General features: G+C 45.7%; 1 long non-coding RNA gene across 1 annotated transcript; it reads left to right on the top strand.

Annotated features, from left to right (window-relative positions):
• Window positions 1-271: 271 nt before the first annotated feature.
• On the top strand, window positions 272-9,569 carry LOC132662456 (uncharacterized). Its single transcript, XR_009602589.1, has 5 exons — window positions 272-352; window positions 876-927; window positions 8,816-8,888; window positions 9,122-9,194; window positions 9,458-9,569. It is a non-coding gene; the product is annotated as an uncharacterized LOC132662456 (long non-coding RNA).
• Window positions 9,570-9,797: the final 228 nt, after the last annotated feature.

Below are 9,797 nucleotides of genomic sequence, written 5' to 3'. Positions count from 1 at the left end.
GGTCTCATCGGGAAGGAAGCAGCACGAAACAAGGCCAGCCCCCCAGGGCCACACAGCCTAGTAGCCTTGACACCTAATGAAATAATACATTCTTCTTCTAGGCCTTGGCCAAGTGAGATGCCTTTCTAGCACCCTTTGGATGCTGCTACAGTAGAGCTTTAGAAACATACCCCCGTTACAGGAAGTGTTCAGCCAGGCCAAATCTCCTGGACTTTCTGGATTCTGCTTCAGCCTTGGCAAAACATTTTTAGTGGGGCTTTGTGATGTAGCGATTCTATGTCATCAGTACTCCAAGGAAGATCAATGCCAGGAAACCAGCAGAATGAATCTGCCTTCCCAGCACTGCTCAGGTGTAAGTGTGCACAGTTTTAGGCTCAGTGTCCATTTTCCCTGTGTCAATCCCTACACTTGTGGGCTCAAAGCCACTGGCAAGTGGGGTCTGATGTCACTCCTGCTGTTGAAGCAGATGCCCATCTTGGGGGGCTCTTGATGGGAGACAGGAAGTGAACAGAGACCAGATTAGGGCTGGGTCTAGCTGGGAGGAGTGTGACATTTTGGGAAAAACACAGGCTGTGGAGTCAAGAGAATTGAGTTCAAATCTTCACTGCTCCTAACCCATGTGACTTGGACGAGCCTTTTTATCACCGTGGACCTCAGTTTTACTTGCCTGTGATGGAGGAATCATTATCTCTGTCTTGATTACCCCCAAAGTTTGCTTTGAGCATTGGATAAGATCCTGCCCTGATGCTACGATCAAGGGGGACCTGCCCCTTGGCCCTGAACATCAGTTTTCCAAAGGGGTTGTGGAGAGTCAGCTGACATCGCCTGAGGAGCAGGGAGGGGGTGAACGTGACTGGCTGCCCTTCTCTCTGCAGGCCTGTGGACCCCGGCAGAAAAGCATCCAGAGAACGTTTGCCCCGGCCCCAGGTGAGATTTGCAAAGATGAGACCCTCGGGCTGAGTGTAAGCCCAGATTGTGGAGGGGAAATTGATAGAAATTACAACTGACAGGTCACAGATTTAAACATTTATTGACTCCAGCTAACTATGCATACTTATTCCAGGGCTACATACACTTACTTTGATCTCACACACACACTCTCTCAACATGTCACAAACGCTTGGATGTTACACACACTTGGCCTGTTACACAAACACACCCATGCAGATGTTACACATAATTTCTCAGATGTCACCCGCACTCACCCGGATGTCACAGACACCTGGTCACAGAGTAGACACTCTTATTCTGTTTGGCCGCAAGCTGTCTTCGGTGCTATTTGGTTACGTGAGACCAAGCCCACTTAAGCCTGCCTAGGCAAGGAGAGGATTGTGTGGAAAGATTAAATCTGTGTCACAGAACTCAGCAGGATCCCCTGAGGGAGTCAGAAGCCAGGGTGGGATTTTTTTCGCTCTCTCTCTTTTTCATGGGGAGGATTGCCAGCATAGGCGCTGCTCTCTCTGCCTCTCTATGAGCTTTCGGTTCATCCTTCTCTTTCTCCTCCGGTCTGCTTTCTCTCCTCTGCCCGCGTTCAGTCCATCATGGCCATTCCTGCAAGTTAACCCACCTCTTATTATTTATTTGTTAATACCGTGATATAGTCCACTTGTCCCCATGGGCAGAGACTATTAATCTTTGGTCTTCCTTTGTAATTTTTAGTGTAAACTTTATGTGTTTTCCTTCATGAGGCAACACTTTTTATTGTAGAAAATAAAGAGAAAAAAATGTAGAAAATCAGCAAAAAGAAAAAATATTACCTTTGGTTACACTCAACAATAACTTCCATGCAAATTGTGCTTCTTTTCCTCTCATCTTCGTTTCTGTGTGGTGACTTTTATAGTTGTGATCAAATGAAATAGTATAATTTAGAAATAATATTTTTACATCTTCTGCAGAAATGTGGTTGAAGGTATGTGTCTTTTTTTATGTTTATTTATTTATTTTGAGAGAGAGAGCGAGAACACGCAGGGGAGGGACAGAGAGAGAGAGAATCCCAAGCGGACTCCACACAGTCAGCATGGAACCCGGTGCAGGGCTTGAACTCACAGATCATGAGATCATGACCGAGTGGAAATCAAGAGTTGGGCACTTAACCTACTGAGCCACTCGGGGCCCCTGAAGATATCTTCCTTTAAGTACATACTCTTGCATTAGCCAATCAAGGCTTTGGTGCCTTGAAATGGGCCTTGTTCACTTTGGTCTCAGAGAAGGACCCAAGGGTCTTTAAGCATCTCAGGTAAACTATATTGGACTATGTGGGGGCCAATGTCTCTGGCATCTTCCTTAAGTCTCACTGATGCACCTGTATGCCCAGGAACCCCATGGGCCTTCCTCTCCACAATATTTATGATTTGAGCCATTCCTGTCTTCCTAACAAGGGGTTCAGGGCTGAGCATTCTCAGGGTACACTCTGTGGTTGTAGACCACATTTTGTAGATTTGCACCTTTTTTGTTTTCGGAAGAGAGACTCCATAGATTCTCAAAGGTATACATGATCAGGAAATTCACGAGCCCTTTGTCCACCATTAATGGCAGAGAGCATCCCAGCCTGCAGGCTCCTCTGTCCTTCTGGTTTCCAGCCAGCCCTGCCCATCCCCGGCCAGGGGGAACAACCAGCAAAAGAAACCAATTTATCCCTCTTCCTCCAGTTTTTTTTTAAACTTTTGTTTTCATTTTTGAGGTCTGATGCACATTATTCTAAACTGTTAAAAGGGGTGAGAACCTTCCCACACAGAAGAAAATGGAATTGGTATGCAAAGTAGACCCAGTCTTGAATAATTAATTCTGATTTGCATGTTCAGATGAGTCTGAGAGCTGCCCTGGCAGCCAGGAGGGAATTCAGATGCAGGAAGGTGGAGCTTGGCGCACCCAGTGAGGGAGAGTCGGCTTCCCCAGGAACCTCCACTGCCTTTCGCAAGTCAATTCTTTGGCCTACTGGAGTATGAAAACCCAGGGCAAGGGGGAATCGAGACCCAGGGAGGGGAAGTGTCTTGCCCAAACTCACACTGCAAGTTAGTGACAGGAAAATATTCCATAATGGTTAATAGCAGGGGCTTAGGGACTCTTGGGCTACCAAGATTCGAATCCCATCGCTTACCTGTTACGTGACCTTGTCAAGGTGTCTAACTCTCAAAGCTTTGGTTTCCTCATCTATAAAATGGAAGTAAATAATAGCACCCACCTCACAGGGTAGTTGCACCCGTTCAATTCAATGCGCCTGGTGGTTCGAAGCATGGTAGAATTGGTGCTTGTTCTTGTGGCCCTTAGGATAAAAATCTTTCTCTTCCTCCTCCTCCTCTTCCTTCTCATCTTGAATGGTGGAACTGTGATGAGAACCCAGATTTCCTTTATCAGCACCATTTATGTTTTGTGAGCCTTAGTTCCTGCTCCTGCTAAATACCCTGAGATACTGTTGCCAGGTACCAACACTGATAACAGTAATAATAGAACCATATACTCAGTGGGCACTCCTCCCCAGGCACTTTGCTAAGCACTTAACAGATATTTAGGCTCCTAGGGGTGCTGACTCACAAGGGTCCGGGACTCTGATGTTGAGGGTGGAGAGGAGGACTTTGGGATGTCTGATGGGATGGGGCTTTCTCAGAAGGTCTGAGAGTCAGAGGCTATAGAGGCTGGAGCTTGACCAGAGCACACACCCTTCCTTCAGCCTGACTGCAGAGAGGGCTGCTCGATCATCCAAGGGCTCGGTGCCAGTCTTTCTGGCAGTCTGCAAGTCGGAGACCCACGGAAGCTCATTGAGGAGAACGGAAGCCACCGACAGACCCAGGGTATGCATCCTGAAAAGGAGCACGTGTCCTTACTGCTTCTACTCTCTGAATGGAGAAGAGGTCCCACGGAGGAAGGGCTTGGTGTTGGACAAGTGGGTGGAAACTCTAGAGACAGATTTTAACTCTAGTTTCATTCTGTAGAATAACTCTGTATAAAGATAGAATGGACTTCATTGAGAGATATCTGAAGACACTGATAATTTTTCAATAAAGGCCCCTGGGATATTGCAAAGAGGTTGGACAAGGCGAGGCTTAAGGTACAGAGATCCTTGGAAGTCTCTGGCCTAAGTCTCCAGGCTAAGTGATGAGGCCCTCTTGCCTTCAGGAGGCACAGGACCAGGTTTTCTCCCCACACCTTATAAGATTCAGGAAAGTCCAGTCTCAGGGAGCTGAACTGCCCCCATAGCCCTGATAAGACAAAATCAATCTTTTTTTCTGTATCATGAACCCTAAACTGGAGGGACTTTCACAGAAGTGACAGGCTTGGCCCCTTTGGACCACAGGGCTTATTCTCAGAGGGGCATAACGTAAGGGAAAGAATACTGGGCTTTGAGTCAGACCGCCTCCATTCAAATCCCAACCCTACCACTCATGTTTTATAACTTTGGGCAGCTTTCTAAACCTCTCAGCCCCTCAGATTTCTTGGGGTCCTGTTACCCACTTGCTGCATCATGAATAGTAGAGATAATGCTTGTGCGGTGACTGGCACAGCATAGATGAGTTCTGTAATATGTGCATTATACACGCACATATTTACAAGGAGGTGGTTCAGACTAAATGAGAGAACACAGGGGAAAGCACAAATGTCACTTTCCTTTCCTCGAGCCCTTTAGGTGTGTCAAGGGGTTCTGTGTCCTCCGATGTGTCACTCCAAGTAAACTAATATCTTTCTTCAAGAAGTACCTATTTCTGTTGTTCCTCAAAGGGAGGCCAAACTAGGACCATGATGCTGACAGAGGATTTGGGTAAACGCAAAGGGAAGAGAGCCCTCCAAATAGTGATGACATTGCCTGTTGATTCACGTATGGGGACATTGTAAGCATCTGTTGTAAGTCCTCATGTCTCTGGATGAAATATTTAGAAGTAGAAAGAGAACCAAAAGAAGTGTCCCTGCCCTTTACAACCCAACTCCTCCCTGCCTCAATGTTCTCATCTCTAAAATAGGGGCAATAAATTCTGCTTCTTAGGATTTTGATCTCTATGAGATCAACTAGCAGAAATATCTAGCCTAATGCCTACTTGGCACTCAGTATATGCTTGTGAATCTGAACCTGGAGAGTTAAACTTTCTGGACGGCCAAGGGCTAACCCTTTAACGATTCAAAGCCTTAAAAAATTATTTAACTACAGATCTTTGATTTTTTTTTTAACATTTATTTATTTTTGAGACAGACAGAGAGAGAGAGCATGAACAGGGGAGGGTCATAGGAAGAGGGAGACATAGAATCTGAAACAGGCTCCAGGCTCTGAGCTGTCAGCACAGAGCCTGACGCGGGGCTCGAACTCACGGACCGCGAGATCGTGACCTGAGCCGAAGTCGGATGCCCAACCGACTGAGCCACCCAGGCGCCCCTAACTACAGATCTTTGTATCTTTCTTCACCCGAGGAAACAGTACAATTTAACCTTGTCTTGGGGACTTGAAGTCATTCATTAGGAACACCAACCGGTGCTCAGACATGCCCCTGGGAAAATGGGTGGGAATGTTTGCCCCCATGATGAATGGAGCCAGAACAAACTTCGACGTCATCGTGATTGGTGAGGCGTCTGTGAATAGTAGCTTTCTTTACAGTTTTAGTTGACTGCCTAGGCAGTAGTAGTAGAAGTTTGGGAACAGAACGTCCAGGAATTTTGTGAGTAAAATGAGTTTCCAAATGCCAGACAGGGGGTTCCCCATGGATAAAGTACATGGGTTTGTGATAGCTCTTTGGGCCAGCTCCCATCTAGATTGCTTCTCCCCTTGAAACTGGATGTGCTCTGGATGCACATAGTGTAAGTTATGACCTATTGTCCAAGTGGAAAACAAACTGCGGCGTCTTGCACTGCCTGGATACAGCCTGTCTCAGAAGCACAGGGGCAGCTGTGGCAAAGTGTTAGCTTCTTGAATTTTTATTTTAACCTCAGTAGTGTCAGAAGTTGTGCTTTTGTATCCATACCCATGTGCACAATTGTGTATGGCTGAAATACAGCTAGATTCAGAAGTTACTGTAATATGGTTGACTCACCTATGGCTGATACTCTTCCTTCTAGGATAAGGTTGTTTGGAAATCCCCGACCTAAAAATTGCTACGCTACTGTGCTTGTGAAATCAGGGGGTAAATCCATCTTCCATTAGCCTCTGGGAAGTCCCGTGCATCTGTAAATACAAAGCTCAGGCAGTCCTGGGTACGTGACAGCTTGACTTACAAATTCGGGTTAGAGTAGAAATGGGGGTAACAGATCTTTGAATCCAGAGTCATTGAATCCTGAGCCTTCCAAAGTCATGGCCCTTTGCTCTCGTGTTGTATCATTCTAATCCAGAGGAACGGTGTCTGGTTTTGAGATATTTCCTGCCCCACGGAGTGCTAGGATTCTCAGACACTGAGGCCTGGACATACAGAGGTACATGCATCCGTGTGTTTTTTCGAGCACACACACAGGTGCACGCACACAGACCCTAGACAAAATCCAGCTGCCATAAGCACAGTACATATTTATACACAAAGTCCCCCAGATGCGTCTTCTTCATCTGGCTCCCTTTCTTTGCCTGGCTAACTTCTTATCTTCGAGTCCGGTTTAAGTTCCCCTTCTTCCAGAAAGTCTTTCCTAATTTCTCTTAATTTGTCTTCTGTGCGTTTGCTATTTGCACCCAACATACTCTTCCCTTTTCCCATCTTAGCACTTAACGTGCTTTATTGTGATTGGATACTAATTGATGTGTAGGGTCCCCCACCAGACCATAGTTCTCTGAGTAAAGATGCCTTTGAAAGATTTTATAACCACTGTAACTTCACATTGTCTAGTATAACAGATGCTTAATAAAAATCATTGAATGGATACAAGGAATAGTCATAGAAACCCAAACAAACCCATAAAATCATCCTAATATGTACATTCTCAAAGATGTGTGTACACAAATATGACATATGCACAAACAGGTTTATACACTGTTACACCTTCCTCCACTCCCCGCCCCCCCCCCCCACATCCATGTGCATAAGGCAGACACACACTCCCCCAGGCACAGAGATGCAAACATATGGATCGGGCCCACCTGGGTACTATTATACACATACCCACCAGCCACACACACACACACACACACGCACACACACACACGCACCTCAAGGAAGATATTTTCTTTGCACTTGTATTCACAACCTGTGCATGCAAATTGGATTTTCGGAGCATTCTAATCCTTTGTTGACATTTATTAAGACAAAACAGAGGTGGGCAGACACAGCCTTTTGGCTGGGCGGATGCATCTTTGCTGCGATGTAATGTCAGAAACTGTTGATGCAGAATTAATGCTCACTTTTACGAGTTTATCTTATGTCATAGAGTTGAAAAAAACCTCGGTGTAAATATTCATCATACGGCTTAATTGGTTTGACGTACCGTAGCAACAAGCACGGCGCCAGACGCTTGCTACGGAGGCCTCCGCGTTGTTTCAAAGTCTTTATTATTATGACAGCAAAGTCTTGTTCATTAAAGTTTCACAATCCATTTTCATTAGGTTGAAGCTGAGTCTGTAAATGAACAGTTGCTCTGAAAAATCAAGCCCTCACAGTTCTCGCTGGGGAGGCAGCGCGTCTGTATTAATTATCAGGACGCTGGTGTCGATCGACGATGTTAATTGCACTGATGGCTCGTTATTTGGGGAATTGCCATGCATTTCATGCAGGGATAATAAAAATGAATTTTTAAACAAAGAGACTTAAAATAATATCGAATCTGCAGAGAATACCAACATCAAAGGCGTATCTCAAAGCTTTGAATTTTATCTTTGTGGTCCAAAATGTTAAAGAGGCGCCCGCAATGCAGTTGGTTCCAGTTTGCAGTGAAGGAAAACAAAACAAGAGTTAATTAACTGTTATTACAAACCTTTTCAACTTTAATTTGACTTTCAAATATTAGCATTTATCTATGAACTGTGCTTCTGGGTTTGACAAATTAGTTTTCACAGAACAAGTTTAATTAGGCGTCATTGTGCTTTTATGTCAGTTTTCAGAGCTCCAGACAATGAATGGATTAACTTATTAAAAGTCATCTGTTTAAAAGACTTTGTCGAATGGCAAATGGGTGGGCAAAGTTGCTTGGCTTTGCAGGGAGATGGGGAAAATGATATTGCTGGTTGGGTGTCGGGGGGGTTGTACATCAGATGAAAAGAGAATTGGCATCCCTACCAGCTGAAGCCTGCTTTCTGGGCACCTCCACCTTCTCGCCCCCTCAGGAACTGAGGGATCTGCGGCCATGTACCAACACAGTGCCTAGGAAAATTGAGTCGAAGAAAGCACTATCCCTATTGCAGAGGAAGGGAATGACACAGAGTCATTACCGTAGAATTTAGGGTCTGTTCACATGGCAATCTGCAACTGATGATGCATTATATTGCGTGAGTCTCTAATTCAGAGGTCAGCAAACTTTTTCTGCAAAAGACATACGGTTTCTGTCACCACTGTGCAACTCTGCCATTGTAGTCTGAAAACAGTCATAGACAATAGGTAAACAAATGGGAATTGCTATGTTCCAGTAAAACTTCACGTATAAAAACAGGAGATGGGGGCCATCGTTGGCCTGGGGTTGTTGTTGCCGACACCTGCTACCTGCTACCTGCTGTAGCTGAATGTCATGTGTTGGTCTGGCTGCACCAACCAGAATACATTCAACAAAAGGGGGTCTCCTCTCTACCAATAAGAGCATTATATTTAAAACAACATCCCTCACCCTGTCTCACTGTCTCTTTGCCAGGCTCTATTTTCTTCTTAGCATATGTATCATGTGGTGTATTATGTATTTAATTTGTATTTTGTTTGTATCTCCCAACTAGAGCATAAGTTCCAAGAAAGCAGGGCCTTGGTCCGTGGTGATTTCTGTACCGACACAGCATCTGCACAGAACAGGTACCCAGTAATTCATCAGATATCTATGTGTCAGGCACTGGGAGGGGAGGTAACGTTTGCCCTGGAGATGCTCACCATCCAGTCCAGCTATACCGTAAGTGGTCACAGCAGAGTGTACTAAAAGGTAGAACAGGCAATGACCTTGAACGCCAAGTTGAGGATGTCTTCTTAGCATATGTATCATGTGGTGTATTATGTATTTAATTTGTATTTTGTTTGTATCTCCCAACTAGAGCATAAGCTCCAAGAAAGCAGGGCCTTGGTCCGTGGTGATTTCTGTACCGACACAACATCTGCACAGAACAGGTACCCAGTAATTCATCAGATATCTATGTGCCAGGCACTGGGAGGGGAGGTAATGTTTGCCCTGGAGATGCTCACCGTCCAGTCCAGCTATACCGTAAGTGGTCACAGCAGAGTGTACTAAAAGATAGAACAGGCAATGACCTTGAACGCCAAGTTGAGGATGTCGGTTGTTATTCCATGGGTGATGGAGTTGCCATGGGGGCCTCCCAGACAGGGGAGGAGGAGGACTGGATATGCATAAATATCTCTGCTTATTTCCCCAGGGTCTATAAGAGGCCAAGAGAAGGTGTTCTTATCCACCAGGGATCTGGGTAGCTCTCCTCTTCCCAGCGTGGCCTGTTGGGGCAGAGCAAGCTGTGTCCCTGAAGATTGCCCTCCAGGGATGTTCACTGTAGCCACCCCAGGATTATACACACAGGCCTGGGGGTGGATGCTAGGGCCAGGACCAGGGTGAGGCAAGAAGCCAGTATGCATTACTGAAGAAGGCACTCCCTTAGGTGCTCAGCCTGCAGCTACACAAACCCAAGGAGAGCACCTTCTTATATGTTGCGCTTCGGGCTTCTTGCCTGCCTTGGCCTAGTCCCAGCCTGGGGAGGCAGCTGG

This window comes from Panthera onca, chromosome D1 (assembly GCF_046562875.1).
Source record: "Panthera onca isolate mPanOnc1 chromosome D1, mPanOnc1 haplotype 2, whole genome shotgun sequence".
Lineage (NCBI taxonomy): Eukaryota > Metazoa > Chordata > Mammalia > Carnivora > Felidae > Panthera > Panthera onca.
This window is presented reverse-complemented; position numbering and strand designations above follow the sequence as displayed.